The sequence below is a fragment of the Adiantum capillus-veneris genome, chromosome 5, assembly GCF_014529385.1.
Source record: "Adiantum capillus-veneris isolate H3 chromosome 5, ASM1452938v2, whole genome shotgun sequence".
In the NCBI taxonomy this organism is placed as follows: domain Eukaryota; kingdom Viridiplantae; phylum Streptophyta; class Polypodiopsida; order Polypodiales; family Pteridaceae; genus Adiantum; species Adiantum capillus-veneris.
In genome coordinates this window covers 17,524,185-17,541,560 of record NC_140935.1, presented here as the reverse complement: position 1 = coordinate 17,541,560, position 17,376 = coordinate 17,524,185, and positions in this window count along the sequence as shown.

Here is a 17,376-nt window from a genome sequence, read left to right as displayed (position 1 = left end):
GCACCTCAAGCACCTTAATCATAAAAAACATAACAAGCACCTTAGTCAGCAAGCACAACAAGCACCTCAAGCACCTTAGTCAGCAAGCACGACAAGCACCTCAAACTTGGATCGGCCTCCCACCTGAAGCTCAATCCTAGCTTGCCTAAGGTCCTAGGTCTAAGGAATTTTAACACTTACCTTTGGAGGTCTTTAATGAAGCTAACCCCAAGGTCTTTCAAGCTCCATTAGCTAGCATAGATCTTTGATATACCATCTCTCATTTGGACCCATTGACTTTGGTCCCGTGTTGAGATTGATTCATAAGCACATTTATATATTCTAACTCTTAGACCCATTTATTCTCCCACATTAAATGATCAATTTAATATGAGAAAATAATTTGGATTAGTTAGATAATAGATTTTATGACATTACCTCTCTCTTGAAATCAGAGTCATCCTTGACGATGAGGTAGAGGAGATAAAGCCTTAGTCATTAGTCTATGTTTCTTAGCGGGTAGAGGATCCCTTTTTACCCTACGACATCATTCCAAGATGGATGACTAATCCATTTGGGGCTTGCGAGACTTAGCTGCCGCAAGCATGTCTGCTCTTGAGTCCATTTCATTCTCCCAAAGTAGAGTGACAAATTCTACTTGGTGTTTGAGAGACGTTGTCATCACAAACATGATTCTAAGCATGCATACTACTTAAATTTGTGTACAATAAAAAGTGATCTAGTCTTATAAGACAAAAATATTTTTTATCTAAAAAGTATTTACATTTGCTTACTCTAATGTAGCATTTTAAGCATTGCCAAGGTACATATTATCCTTAAGCTATGTTCCTTGCATCCATCTAGCATCTTCAAAAGGATAATTTTTGAACTTAATAAGATATCGTCCAGATAATATTACCATGTTTTAGTACCTTGTCTTCATGTCAAAGAATCGATTTGGGCTGAAGCATCTCTTCTTGATCTTCGATCTTGGGCAGGTCCTCAATGATTGATTCTTGTGGGGGATCTCCTTTGTAAGGCTTACGTAAGCTCACATGAAAAGCATTGTGAATGAGCAAATGGTTGGGCAACTTGAGTTGATAGGCCATCTCATTGATTTGTTTTAGGATTTGAAAAGGGCCATAGTATCTTTTTGCTAGTTTAACACAATATTGTTGGTGGCTTGTAGGATTGCCCATAGTTTGCCCCAATCGAGCCTTGGAAAATTTGAGTAGGACCCAATCATTTTCCTTGAAAGCTAAGGCCCTTTTGTGCTTGTTAGCAGCAGCCTTTTGCCTTTGTTGCAAGATGGATATAGTCTCCTTAATCTTTTGGAAAGATTCTTGTACATCTCGGCTATACTCATCGGCAACGAAGATCTTCCCATGTACTTTAAGTAGCAAGGAACTTTTGGGTCTTCCTTCAATGATTTCGAAAGGTGCCTTCCCCATAGTAGCATGGGAAATGTTATTGTACGCATACTCTACAAGAGGTAGGTATTTTTCCCATTGGGAATGTTGATCTACTTCGGTAACATAGGTCTTAAGTAGATCTAGAATTGTAAGGTTGGCTATTTTGCTTTGGCCATCCGTTTGTGGTGATAGGCCGATGAGAAATTAAGCCTAGTCCCTAGATTCTCAAAGAGACTCTTCCAAAAATTACTGGTCATTCAAGGATCTCTATTCGACACTATTGATGTTGGCAAGCCATGGTGTTTAAAAATTTGGGATATGAAGAGGGTTGCCATTTAGTGTGCCTTAATAGTCTTTTCGATAGGTATGAAATGTGCTTGCTTACTAAACTTGTCTACTATTGTCCATATTCCCATATTCCCATGGATGGACTTGGGCAATCCAAAGATAAAATCCATGGATATGCTTTCCCATGGTGAATTAGGAATTGGCAAAGGCTTGAGCAATCCAGGTTGCTTCCCTCTATCATACTTTGTCTTTTGGCATACCACACATTTTGACACATAGTCTTGTATGTCCGTCTTCATGGTAGGGGCCCCAATAATAAGGTAAATGGTGCACATTGCACATCAGCATTTTGAAACAAATTAAAATAAAAAGGAAGTAAAATAAAAAGACACAATAAAAATAAAACAAAAGAATATTTTAATGCTTTTGTATTATAAGAAAAGATAGATTTAATAAGCATAGAAAATAATAAAACAATTTAGTGAAGTGCTTTTTTTTTAAATCCTCAAATGAGAGAATCGATTATTAATACCTCATTATATCAATGTTCGAGAAAGGTGTGTCTGAGCTTAGCCTTAAGCAGGTTGAAAATTGTGAGTAGCCGATTGCAAAGGATGGTAAAGGGGAAAAAAACCTGATAAAATATACTAGAAAATAGTTCGAACATTTTGTAAATTTGAAAAATTCTACTAGTCTTTCCGGTTTGTATTTGTGTAGGGAGTAAACTTGCTTCTTAGACAAAAAGACTTTCTTGAAGATTGAATCATAAGATCAAACTCCTATGAATAATGTTTTGAATAATGTTTTGATCTCTAAAGTCATTTTCAAACATGCACGAAAAAGTAAATGGAGAATAGCTTTCTGTTCAAAAGTTTTAGCTTTCCATTCACAAGACTTTTGAGTCCCTAGGAACACTTGTCTTCCAAATAAATTCGAACTGCCTTTACCCTTTGAGTACTAAGGCCTTTAGCAAGCCAATAAAATAAAAAGACACATTGAAAAATTAAAAAAAATTATTTTAATGTGTTTATAAAAAAATAGATTCAATAAGCATACAAAATAATCAAAAAATTTAATGAAATGAATTTTTGTAAGATCTTTAAACGAAAGGATTCTTTACAAATCAAAATATTAAAAAACAAATATTGAATCAATACTTCACATCATGGATCAAACTCTTATGGATACACTCTTTATTCCTTTGTTTTTGTTACCATATACATGTGGTAGTGATGTGTGTGAACACACTTAGGCAAGCAAGCGATGAGTTGAGAGGGAGGCTTTGGGCTTGGGGAGGAAAAACGGGCAAGGGAGAGAACGGGGGCAAGGGGGAGTTTGTATGGCACAAGGATGAGCGATGAGCAACGAGGGAGACTGCAGGGAAGGGGGCAAAGAGACAGGTTGGTGAGCAAGGGCAGGGGGAGTCGAAAGAGAGGGCATCGATGCTTAGGACCAGACGAGAGATATAAAGTGGGGGAGAGGTGGGGACCATGAGCCGGGAGATTGGGAGAGCAAGCAAAAGAGAGAGAAATGAAATGAAATAAAATGATATATTAACGTTTTCAAAAGGCCAAAGTGACCTATGAGACAAAAGAGTTTACAAATAGTGAATCTGATACAATGTCTGTGTAAAAGAATAAAAAACTAAAAATTGACATTCTCTCTCTACTTGCTTACTATCTTCTCTTCTCTTTTCACGGTGTGCGCGTTCTCCAATGGTTTTGTGGTGAAAACCTCTACATAGCTCTCATCGCTGCTCTTTTGCAAAAAAGCAAGAAGCCTCTTGGCAGTCCATAATCAATTCTAAAGCACGATAAGAAGCTTTGAAATCCATGGCCATCATCTTTTCCTCTCTCTACGTCATTTTCTGAGTAGCTACACTCTCGATGGTTGTTTCTTCGTACACGAGGACATGCACGGACTTGCCAGGTGTGTATGAATTTTATCCCTATTTTTTTCATTGTGTTTAGCATGTTGATGGTCACTTGTGTACATTAAAAAACGCTTTTCGTTTTCCATCACGTAGGCGGTAGGAACATTGTTTTGGCCATATCACACAAACCGTTATGAATCAGATCAAACCCTTCAAACCATAGATAAAACACATCAGTTAGAATATTTTCTCCCTGGATGTCATGTGAAGATTCTGCAAGAGCTAAGAGTTATGGTCAAAAAATAGCTTGCTGCCCATTGCACTTCCAAAATTTTGGACCCGAGGCTCATTGGAGAACCACTATAGAGACTCATGGAATGAACGAACCTACTTAGACAAATCAAAACATTGATCAAACTCACCAATAAATGTATTTAGATCTCTCAGAGCACTTCGTGAGTGTGAGTTATTAATAGCTTCATGTACGGGTTTACCTATGCATGTAGGGGTGCTAGCAAGGGGGAGTACCATATGGCGCCGTGAGTTGGGCGAGTTGTTCATAAATGATTTATGTTTTGTTTTGGTGATTTGATTTCAAGTTTTTGATGTCCATAAACTTATAAGGGGGTATATGGTTATCGAACCAGACCCGTACGACCAGACGTGAATAAAGTGGCTTTCTTTTCGTGTTATCGTTTGTTGCATGAGTCTCATATGGGTAAAGTGATGTGATAAGGTGTTAGTATATATTATGGTTCTGAGCTTGATGCATTGGTTTGAGGTTAAATACTCTGATTTGCATGTTATGCATACATCCAAAAATGGCAAAAAGTTATTTTAGATCAAAACTTGCTTGACACTCCACATCCATGAGAGGATGCAGCTATTGTTACGCATATTAATATCTACTAATCCACAATCTCATCAGTGTGATAAGGCAAAAGCTCAAAGTCGTGCATAGTGGACAACTTGAACTCCAATGAACAAGAGGTGGAAAATCTAAGTGTGTTCAGGCTTGGTTGATGAAACCCTAGCTCTATATTGAAGTTTTCAAGCCTTGCCTATATTAGTTATAACTTATATAATCTAGTCTCTATGCTGGCAACATTTAGATCAATGATCAATCTCATTGAGATATCACATGCGAAAGTGCCTCCAAGATTGAACCATGCCAAAGATGTTTTCATCATTGGGCCTCATCACTAAGCATCCAAGCTACAAGTCCAGCTTCAATTTTAGACAATGATCACCAATATGGAGGGAGAGAAGTTGATGGTCTGCGTGTTGGAAAAATCAAAGAAATAGACAAAGCCCATACTAGGGTAGAAGAGCCAGTTTAGAGATGCTTAGTTTAAAAAATAGTAACTTTGGGGGTGATTTTGCAAATATGGTCAATTTTAAAATGTGAAAATTGTATTAGATCTATCATGAAAAGGAAGATCAAGCAATACCAAGATTGGTATTTTTTAGAGACACTCAAGACACTTTTTAGAAGCTCATAAAGTGATGCATAAGAAATATTCCAAGAATATTCCAAATTTTACTTGACATTCGCAGTCTTCATCTTGATGCTGTGAAGTATCACATTTATTCCTAAGTTGATATAGCTATAGTTTATTCGCATAGTAAAGTAACCATCTGCATTAATGTACAAGGCTCAAAAATAAAATGGAATAATTTATATGTGTGCATGACTATTCCTTTTTTTTTTTCTTTTTTTTTTGCAAAACCCACAATAGGTGGGTGGAAAGATTAGATTAAGAACACCAAAAAAATACATCACTTGACCTGCTCAACCCGAGCTAGGCCACCAACCGATACAGACCAGACTTAAGACTCAAGGTACATCGGCTAGGTAGGGGAGCCACCCCATCGCAACACAACAAGACTAACTATCAAGGTACATCAGCTAACAAGGGGAGCCACCCCATCGCAGCACAAAAAGACTGACTATCAAGCAAAGGGCATTCTCAATCCATAGCAAAGAGATTTGCTTCAAGTTTATGTATAATATTTTCCAATCCCTAGCACATTATACATCATTTCTAGCATAATTTAGTGTAAGGATATCATGAGAGATGTCTTAACTTTTGCCACCAAAACCAAAAATATGTTGAGACTCGCAAAGAGAGCACGCAACTTGTCAAAAGAAAAGATAAAGTACTACCATTGCAATATACATACATAGTACAATTGTACACATCCTCGCTAACCTAGCAACGAAAGCACGAAAATATTTTCGATCGTTGGTTTTGGGAAAGATTGATTCAAGGACTGGTACATTAATGAACTCACATAGCTTAGACCACCCCTCCTCCTCCTCAATGTCATAAATGACAAGATTATGAGGTGCCACATATTGTTTTACCTCACAAGTATGTCAAAAATTTGCCTCCATGCAAATCTCTATGTCCTCAAGCTTACCATTGCATAAACGATCGTAAAGTGCTATTTTCAGACATATTTTATAGCCATTGGGGTAATGAATCTGAATATAGATGCTCCGGTCCATCTGTGATTGCTACTAAATTTGAAAAGCTATCATACCATTTGTCAAGATCTCTTATGTTCAGAATAATCTTGGCATTAGGAAAGATCCCCATTAACTGCTTATATGCACAAGTTCTAGGAAAATCAGCTATGGAAGCATAGCCATCTAAAAGCTTCTTCCAACATTTTGGATTCCCTATCAGAAGAGAGAAAAATTGTTCAAAGTAATAAGAAAAATAGGAATGATAACTAAAATCTAGAGAATAGGATTCAGGAAAGCCTTGCTAGATATTGAAATAACAATAAGTAGTTTTTAAGAAACGACCAATTAAGTGTTGTTGATCCTCGAGGAAAAAATTGGCAAGTGGGTCGCGTATAGTATAGATTTTTTTGGTTGAAATTAAAAATTCCTTGTTCGAATTTAACTGGTCTAAGAAAATTAATTTTCAAGGTTGATTTGCTCGATTTATTTTATAAATGGTATTATAGTACTTTTCTAAATCTTGAAAAAAAACTACACATGGAGAATTTTAAAGTAAATTGAACATCTAAACTTTGTATTTACATGCATAGAAAGACATATCTTACCTGATGTAAATTCTTTCAGAAAGAGACTTGCATTGGTGGGCTTAGCATCCATGGAAGCATGGGAATCCAAGTATCTCTAAATCTTTCATCAGTGACACTGTGCCCGTCTTTGGAAATCCACACAAGATCACTTGCAATTTCTTCTTGTTGAGCATATCAATATTTCCTAATTGAGCAAAAGTTTTAATCAAGGTTTACAAGGCCTTGCTAGAAAGACATATCTTACCTGTTGTAAATGCTTTCAGAAAGAGACTTGCATTGGTGGGCTTAGCATCCATGGAAGAATGGGAATCCAAGTATCTCTAAATCTTTCATCAGTGAAACTGTGCCCGTCTTTGGAAATCTACACAAGATCACTTGCAATTTCTTCTTGTTGAGCATATCAATATCTCCTGATTGAGCATTAAGTTTAATCAAAGGTCTATTAAGTTACAAGTATATAAATTGACTTTATTAAAATACAATGTATGCTATAAACAGTATTTGATCTATTGTTGAAAGGATAAGGGTAAAAATGACAAATCGTGTGAGTGCTTTTGTGTGTGTGAGTGAAAATTTTAATACTATGTCGAGTCAGGTTTATTTAACTGGCCAAACATTCGACAATGGATACACCCTCTTCATCCTTGTGGGTACATCTCCTTAACAACTACTTATGTTTTTTTTTTTTTTGCAAAACTCACAATTCATGAGTGGATTGTATTTAACACATCGTAATATTACAGAACCAACCTCAAGCTCGTATCGAGCTTTGAGGTGCAAAAGTTTACAAGCTGGATGTTTGCCGTTTCGTAGTGAGGCCTTTCACCACCGAATTTGAACAAAAATTTTAGGCTTTACTTACCGTCTGTTGACAACAAAGCATGAGTAGTCCTAGAACAATCTTCTGAAGTTTGCTTCCGCCCGAGCTTTGCTTTCTTGTATAATCTTTGTGAAGCTTGCCACCTCAAGATCTCCTTCAAACACCCAACGGTTCCTTGTCTGCCATACATTATGGAAGAAGTACTTGACAGTTTGAGTGTTGATGAGGAGGGGAAGACTTCCCAACTTCTTATCTCCAAGGAATAAATCAATCTTGAAAAAACCAATTTTCCATGTCCTTTGTACCCACTTGCATATTTTCCCTTCGATGCCTCTAATAGTCGGGCATTTCATGAATAGATGGGCCAGATCCTCTCTAGCTCCTTGCACCCCAAGCATCGATCTGGTCCAATCTCTCTCTCCTTTATCTTCACCCCCGTCGGAAGAGCAGCCAACATTACCTTCCATAGAAATACCCTCATGTGCTGCCGCAACTTTGGCTTCCAGATGTTCTTTGTTACTTGCCCCCACCATTCCTCCGGTCATTGTTTTTTTCATATCTTCTTAAGGGGGCTAGACCAATTCTTCTTGTGCGTCATTGTATGATATATGAATTTAGAATGGGGTTTCCATAAGAGATTGCTTACGGGCCATCTCCAGGCATTCCATTCAAACCCTGATTCACAAATTGGCATCACTACATTGTCAAGTTTTTTCATCACTTTGTTGACCAGCAATATCTCCAAGCCATTAAGTTGGAGCTATTTTACTAGAAGATCAATGGTTTTCCATCTCTTGATGTCACCATCCCAGAAGTGCCCAAGTCGATTCAGTCCCTTATTATTCAGTTTCCTGGTTGTTTCTATCCAATAGGGACTTTGTGGTGGATCTACAACTTTAGAGAGCCAGGGAGACCAGTGCAAAATGGAGTCCTTGAAGTATCTAGTTTCTTCCCCCCACTCTAAGATTCCCGTTGCTCTATTGCATTTCCTTACCAATTCCCCTGAGATGCCCCCCAGACTTAGGGCTAGACAACGTCGGGCCTAAAAGTTTGTCATGAATCTCTACCTCTTTCCACTTACCACCTTTGGAACCAAGATTAGTTGATTCTATCATATCTTTGATCATAATAGCCCAAGCTTGATCCTGTTTAGCCAATGAGACTATAAATTTTGTGCACCGACCTTCTGCATGGGCCACAAGGTTGAGAATTTTGAGGCCTCCTTGATCCACTGGCCGAGCGACTGACTCCCAACTAGCCCATTTCCATGGCCTGGAGGATTTCGTGTTGTTTTTCCATAAAAATCTTTTTACTGGTTTTAAGAACTCTTCCAGTGACACTTCACCATCTTGAGAAGTGGGCTAGTGAAGTCAATATAAGGGAGCATAGATGCATTGATCACTTTAATCCATCTTGGGAATGGGATAAGAACATAGTACCACCTACTCATTTTTCTTTTGATTTTCTCGAGGATCCACTGAAATCTTTGTTTGTGAGTTACTTCCATCCCCAAGGGGGGCCCAGATGTCTAAAATATTCCCTTTTGTGATAATCTCCCCCGACCAATCAGAGGGGTCAAAGGAGTCATTTTTCGATAGGGAGATCAGCCTTGACTTCTCTATATTACATTGGGATCCCAAAGCCACTAAGAACATTTGCAAAATCGCAAGAGATTTCCTGAAAACCTAGGGGCACGCCTTCAAGAAGAGGAGAGAATCGTCTGCAAATAGTTTTGCTAGTAGTTAACTATTTCCTTGGTAAAGCTAGGCCTTGCAACTCCCCTCGCTCAGCACTAGCTTCGAGCATCATGATTAAAGGATGTGATCCTATGGCAAAAAGTAGGGGGTAAATTGAATGGATTTCTAGAATTTTGGGAGGATTGGGGTGTCCTTGTTGACCATGGTCAACAAGGCTTTCATCCATGGCAAGATTGAATCAAGTGTGAAGAAGGGACTAATACCCATCCCTAAAAAAAATTCATGTTCTCAACTTAAACATTGTAGACCAATGGGAGACCAATCACCATGTTAACTATGGTTTATAATATTTGGGCAAAAATGATAGCTATAAGGATGTCTCATGTCTAGGCGGTAGTCATATCTCCCCATCAACATGGTTTTATCAAGGAAAGATCGATGTATGACAACATACTGGTAGCCATATGTGCAATGGAATTTGCCAGATTCTCAAAGCAGGAATGTATTCTGATGTAGTTAGATCTTGATAAGGCTTATGGTAGAATAACATGGTCCTTTGCACAAGAAACACTGCAGCACTTGGGGTTCAAACCACAAATTTATAAAACTGTGTTGATATTTGGTGAAGGTAGCTCATCATAGTTACTCTTTAACTCAAGATTAGTGGGCTCATTTGATGTCAGGAGGACCATTTGTCAAGGCTACGCCTTAGCCCCTCTTTGGTTTGCTGCATGCACCCACCCTCTAATAGCTTTGTTAGAGCAGGCAGTTGCAAGGGAAAAAATCCAAGGACTGAAAATTCAAAATGGCAACCAACTGCTAATTAAGATGTTTGCATACAAGTTTACAACTCATTGCTATTTTTGCAAGTTGAATAGGATAATGTCAGAGCTCCACTTGAAGGTGATTCAGATTTTTGCAGTTGCTTCTGGATCCCATTGTAGTATTGAGAAATCAAGATTAATATCTCTCAAAGGCGATTTGACTTTGCTGGATGGACTGGAGAGATTGTTGAGAGGGGTAACATTTTCAAACACATGGGAGTACCTATTGGGAGGGGACAACCTTCAATTGATTGGTTTTAGGGTAAGCTTAAACAAAAATGAAAAGATGGGACTTGATTATCCTTCTATTTCATTGTAGGGAAAGGATAATCAACACTTTCTTGATACCATCCATTACCTTTGTCAAATCGGAGCTCTTGATTTCCTAAGTCATTGGCTTCCTAGAAGAATCTCAATCGATAAGGAGTCTCGTTCTAGATTGGAGTTCTTGATATCCTGGACTGTTGGCTTCCTAGAAGTATCTCATCCAATAAGGAATATCCAGTCGTTGGCACATAACAATGCAACACAAATGTTCACATATGCATGTTATAAGACACAACGAACAGCATCGCTGAGTATTCCCCCAAGACAGATGGTCTGCACTATGAAGCTACTTAGTGACTACCTCGTCACTTCCCCTGCAAATAACTTAAAAAGGTATGTGCCATGAGCTCAAAGGATTGGTACAACCAACCGCTTTGATAGCTTGATTCCAATCTTTAGAGCTCTTGTGTTTTCCAGTGGAGATGATCACTTCCCTGTTTTCTTGTATAATCTCTTTGAACTAGCCATCGAGAGGTCTTTTTCAAAGATGTGACGGGTCTTGGCCTTCCAAACTTGTATAAAGTACCAAAGGCGGTCAATTTGGGTGCGACTCAAGAAGGCTTTATTCTTCCAAATCTTACGTCCAAATGAGTACGTCGTTTTTGAAGAACAGGATCTTCCAAGTCTTGGTATCCATCTACATATTTTTCCCGTCAGGCCTCTCAAAACTAAACAATTTTGGAATAAATGAAGGGGATACTCACAAGCTGCTTCGCATCTTGAGCATCTGTCAAAATCTATCCCTTTAGTTAATACCTTAATCCCAGTAGGAATAGCCTCCCATAGCACCTTCCATGAGAAGATCTTCATAGATGGACGCCATTAAAGGTCCCATACATTGCTTGCTACGTATGCCCATCTGGATTTTGGCCGGTATTTCTTCCATTGCTAATTGAGTGGGGAGAACTAGTATATTCTAAACTTAAGTTTGCAATAGATTTCCTTAGTTTGAGGTTTGGTAAAGTTTCTATTTCCAGGTCAGCATCATGCTTTCCAATCAAATTCAGCCTTACAAATGGACATAAGCACATTGCTAAGACCTTTGATGACTCTAATGATCAGTATTCCTTCACCTCCATTGAGATTTTACTTTCTTTCCAGCTCATGTTGCCTCCATCCCAGAACTTAGCCAAGCATTTGAGTGATCCTTTGTTTTTGCATTAGCTTCATAAATTCCTTTCAACTGCATTTTGCAATCTTGACACTAGGGTTGTGTGAACATAAGCCGCTTTAGTGGCTATAAGTAACTTTTGTGTAAATTCTTATTCTCAAACCATAGAAAACCTCACCAAAAGCTTTCAGGGATTTGTGCTCAAGGCATTTAAGGAATTGAAAAAAATATATAGATAAAAACTTTCATATAAAATTAGTATTTTTCAAGGGTCAGCTTTTAGGTTCAGTTGAGCAAAACTTGCTTGAAACTTTTTCTATCCCATGTAAACCCCATAAAAACTTTCAAAGCACATTGAAACTTTTTTGAGCATGCACACAAACTTGCATCTTGCTCCAAACTTTGTCCATGGCCCACTGAAACCTTTGTTTATGAGATGTTCCGATTCTCAAGGGGGCCTTAAGACGGCGGCAGACTCAAGTTTAGACATTTCATCCAAACATACTTGTAGACAAACACAAATAGATATATTTTTTGAAACCTATGGATATGCCAGCATGCAATTTGTTTGGACGGAGAAGAGAGAGGGATTCTCCAAAATCCAAAATGACAAGGTTTTATGTATCAAGAAGAGTAGACCCGTACTAGGCAATTTAACCAAACCTACAAACCTATAAAGCCAATTGGGCCAAGGAAGAGAGAGAGAGATATATATATTCTCCAAAATCCATCATGAAAAGGTTATATGTACCAACAAGGTTGGGTGTATTAGCCAATTGAATACTCATGGGATCGTGCTCCAACGCACGTGGTTAGTGTTTGAGAGCAGATCTAGTAGCAGATAGTACTAGTAGTAGTAGTTTACAAAAGAAAATCTATTGTAGTAGTATTTGCCAACGCATTCAGAAAAGCACGTATAGAGCAAATCTCAAAAGATGCACTGTGGTGGATGAGGCTACACGGAACTCGGAGGTGAGCAGGTTGCAGGTCAAAGAAGTGCACGACACAACCTCACAGGGTAGGGCAAGGCAAGTAGGATTGCTTTCCTGAGGGTAAAAGCAGGTGACAACTAGCGAATCTATGTAGTGATTTTTTTTAATTACAAGAGTCCTTCCCTTACATTCAGCGACCGAGTCTTGATGGATTGGCTAGGAGAGCGAGCTCGTCTGAGTTCTGCCAGGTGCTGAGATCGATGACGCTTGCTACTTCATTCATACCTTTGAATTTTACAACTTGAGTTAGAGCTGTCGTGGAATCTCCACTCTCATAGATTCCACCGATTAGATGGGGTTGATCTAAATTTTGGACTCTCTACCGACGTGGTAGGGAGTCTCGCTTATCGGCAACCGGATGGTTTTTAAAAGGTAAAACAACCCCCCTCCCCCCCCCCCAGTGTTTAAACATTAAAGCTGTTTGAACACAGGCCAGGGGACGTACAAACATGTTATGCTAATGAATTAGTCTTCGCCTCTATCTGCGGGCGCTTGTGATCGAATCTCACATCTGCGTCTGTTGCAAAGCTTAATCATCTTTTTGATTGAGCATGTTCCCTTTGTGCAAGGGGTGGGGCTACACAAAGTTTAAGTGCCCGAAGGATTACCTGCTGCACCGGCCCAACCGGTCAACACACTCGCCACATGGAGGATTCTCAAGGATGCCACATCCTTGAGAGTCCGATAACTAGTGAGAACAGTCTGATATGCATGTGTGAACCTAGTGGCATCCTTGAGAGTCCGATATCTAGTGAGAACAATCTGATCTGCATGTGTGAACCTACCACTATGTGAGGGTCAGTATGTAGTAGTAGTAGTATCGAGTCCTATCGACATGCCACGATAATTAGCGTACCGTGTGTAGAAGGCTTTCTCTTGAGATAGGCGGGTCGAACGAGGCACAAGTATGTGAGCCAGGCCCCCGCAAAAGTGCACACCTTTCTTGCCAGAAGCTGCATCATCATCATCAGCAACAGAATCAGTATAATGTCAACAATATGAGCTGCTAATCAGTAAAATGTCAGAAGCAGATCAGACTTGTACCGCGCTACGGAGAAGGAAAGCTGAAGCCCGCAGCCACACCTGCATCATCTTCGCAGCTGCCACAAGCAAAATGAGAGAGAGAGAGAGAGAGAGAGAGAGAGAGAGAGAGAGAGAGATGAAGAAGAAGAAACAGAAGCGAGATCAGAGAGAGCGCTGCGCCGTCAGCATTGTGCCATCATTGTGATGTGAGAGAGAGAGAGAGAGAGAGAGAGAGAGAGAGACCCATCAGCTGCCACAAGCAAAATGAGAGAGAGAGAGAGAGAGAGAGAGAGAGAGAGAAGAAGAAACAGAAGCGAGATCAGAGAGAGCGCTGCGCCGTCAGCATTGTGCCATCATTGTGATGAGTGAGAGAGAGAGAGAGAGAGAGAGAGAGAGAGACCCATCAGTGCTACTCGCCTCAAGGAAGAGCTCAGATCATGAAGCTTTAATACCTTTGGCTTCAGAAGAAGAAGAAACAGAAGCGAGATCAGAGAGAGCGCTGCGCCGTCAGCATTGTGCCATCATTGTGATGAGAGAGAGAGAGAGAGAGAGAGAGAGAGAGAGAGAGACCCATCAGCTGCCACAAGCAAAGAGAGAGAGAGAGAGAGAGAGAGAGAGAGAAGAAGAAACAGAAGCGAGATCAGAGAGAGCGCTGCGCCGTCAGCATTGTGCCATGATTGTGATGAGAGAGAGAGAGAGAGAGAGAGAGAGAGACCCATCAGTGCTACTCGCCTCAAGGAAGAGCTCAGATCATGAAGCTTTAATACCTTTGGCTTCAGAAGAAGAAGAAACAGAAGCGAGATCAGAGAGAGCGCTGCGCCGTCAGCATTGTGCCATGATTGTGATTAGAGAGAGAGAGAGAGAGAGAGAGAGAGAGAGAGACCCATCAGTGCTACTCGCCTCAAGGAAGAGCTCAGATCATGAAGCTTTACCTTTGGCTCAGACTCGTGACATATTTGTAGCTCTTTCTTGTGGATGGCTCAGACTCTCACAGTCTCCATATTTGTAGCTTTTCCTTGTGTGGCTCATAGTCACATAATTGTAGCTTTTCCTATTCATCATCAATTTCTCTATCAGCCAACATGGTGAAAACTTCAAAAGTAGACGTTATTGTGTTGAAACTTGGATGTAGCTTACCGACAGAACTCCAAGATCATGAGCCCAAAGGCTGGTACCAAAATACCCCTCTAATTTGTGAAAATTCCTAAAATACCCCCAAGATTTTGTCATAAATTCCCAAAATGCCCTTCAAATGTTTCAAAATTCCCTAAATGCCCTTGGTTGTGAGATTAAATCTCTTCAAAGATAAAAACTTTTGTAGATTTTCATAAGAAGATTGATTGTCTATCAATGCAAGATTCTAAAACTAGAAATTGTGTTCGTTATGTAGGCTTTGGAGATAATTTGCTTCGTTATTTTTAGGCATAATTGTCTTTTTTGTGAGATAATTTATGACAAACTACATGCTAAGCACTCAAAAACAGATCTCAATTGTCAAAGAGGAATAAAGATTAGAAAACTGAGAGCTCATGCCCTGTCCATTCCAAGCTTTTTGTTACTCGTAGGGTTGGAATTAAAAACTCTATGGGTAGTATAGCATTCAGGCTAAACACCATGTTGTATGGTGTTGTTCCTATTGATGTTTTGTGAGCTACTCTGTATGTCCATAGTGTTGAGTGTAGATGTTGATCCCAATCTGTTCTTGATTCTGACACTTTTTTAGTGAGAACCGTACATAGTGTTTTATTAGTGGCCTTAGCTTGCCCATTGGCCTGTGGATAGTATGGTGCGGATTTCCTATGTATGACCATGAATTCCTCTAGCATATATTCAATGACCTCATTGAGAAAATGTGTTCCACGATCACTGACAATTTCTATTGGTAACCCGTAGCGTACAAAAACATTCTCATACAAAAATTGTGTCGTGGTGCGTGCATCAGCTTTTTGTGTTGCTTTGGCTTCGACCCATTTTGTGAGATAGTCCATGGCCACTATGATATATTGGGTATGGGTGCGATATGCAGGGGGTGATATAGGTCCCACAAAATCAATGCCCCATTTTGCAAATGCTCTTGCTTCCATCATTGGCCGTAATGGCATCTCATCTCTTTTTATTGGCACCTTGGTGCGTTGACATGCGTCACAACGCTTTACAAACTCTTCTGCATCCATGTGCATTGTAGGCCACCAAATTCCTGCGGTTAAGACAATTTTTGTTGTCTTATCGCCTGAAAAATGGCCTCCACTTATTCCGCTCTGTGCATGTTCTCGAATCAGCAGGTATTCACTTTCACTTGCACAGATTCTAAGTTGATTGTCCTTACCTTACTTATAGAGTTGGTTCCCAATTAACTGAAAGTCACGAGCTTCCAGCTCTATAGTTTTTTTCCGTGCTCTTGTGATGTTCTCAGGGAACGTCCTGGTGGTTAAGAAGTCAATGATATATTGACTCCATGCGCGTGCTATGTTTACCTGATTTACCTGAAACAAAGTTGCGTGATCCACTGATCGTTTGACACTACATATAGTACAATTGATAACATAAGAATGTGTGTCCGCATACATAGTTGGCCAATAAACCCCTAACTGTTTCAATCTCTGGTGTGTCTTCAATGTTGAACAATGAAATGCACAACCCTGAACATGTTCCTCTTCAAGGTAGCACTCGAATTCTTCTGTATTTATACATAATCATAGGATTAGATCAGATCCAAGATGATACAGCCGTCCTGCTATCAATTGAAAGTTTTTTGTTTGTCGAATTGTTTGCTGTTTGGATCTGCATTCCGTATTATCAAACCCACTTCCAAAGGAAAGAACGCTAACAATTTCCTGAGACCATTTGGGTACCATTTCAATGTTGAAAAGATAAGCATCTGGTATGTCATCATCTACTCCTTCAGGAGCTTCCCCGTTGTGTATCCTTGAAAGATGATCCGCTCGTAGATGGGTTTTACCCTTTTTGACAACCATTGTGAAGTCAAATTCTAGCAATATAATAAACCAGCGTATGATTCTCCCTGTATTGCAAGGTTTATTTACTAGGTACAAAAGAGCTTGATGATCTGTGAAGAACACAAATCTGTTTGCAAGCAAATAATGCCGAAATTTCTTTACAGCATAAATCATTCCTAACCCTTCCAGCTCGGTTGTTGTGTAGTTCTTTTCTGCACTGTTTAACTGTCGACTCGCATAGCAAACCGGAAAATCCATTGTTCCGTCTCAGGTTGAGCTAGAATACTTCCAATTGCATATACTGAAGCATCAATGTGCACATGGAATATCTTTTCCCAATCTGGTGCCTTTAGTACAGGTGCTGATATAAGGTTTTCCTTCAGCTTTTGAAATGAAGTTTCACACTCCTCGGTCCACTCAAAATTGACTAGCAAACGATACAGAGGTTGTGCGATAACCGCATACATGTATATGAATCTTCGATAATATCCGCAGTGTCCCATGAAGGATTGCACTTGTTTTGCATTAGTAGGCCTAGGTAGGTCTACAATGACTTTGACTTTGTCTAGGTCAGTGGTTATGCCATTTCTTGAGACAATGTGTCCTAAGATTCGTCCTTGATTAACCATAAACACACACTTTTCCGGGTTGAGACAGATTCGATATGTCCTGCACTTTTCAAGACCTTTTGCAAATGATCAATATGTTCCTCTCGTAGGAGAGAGTGTACACACAGGTCATCCATGTAAATTTCTAAGAATATTCTTAGGTATTCCTTGAATGCGTGAGTCATTAACCTTTGGAAAGTGGCTGGTGCATTAGTTAAGCCAAATGGCATAACTTGATACGCATAAATCTCCCATTCTGTGGCAAATGTTGTTTTGTGTTGATCCTCCCTTGCTATTGCCAGTTGGTTGTATCCTGAAAACCCATCCAAAAAGGAATAATCCCGTTTCTCGGCCACTCGCTCCAGTACATGTTCTGTGATTGGCAAGGGATAATTATCCCTTATG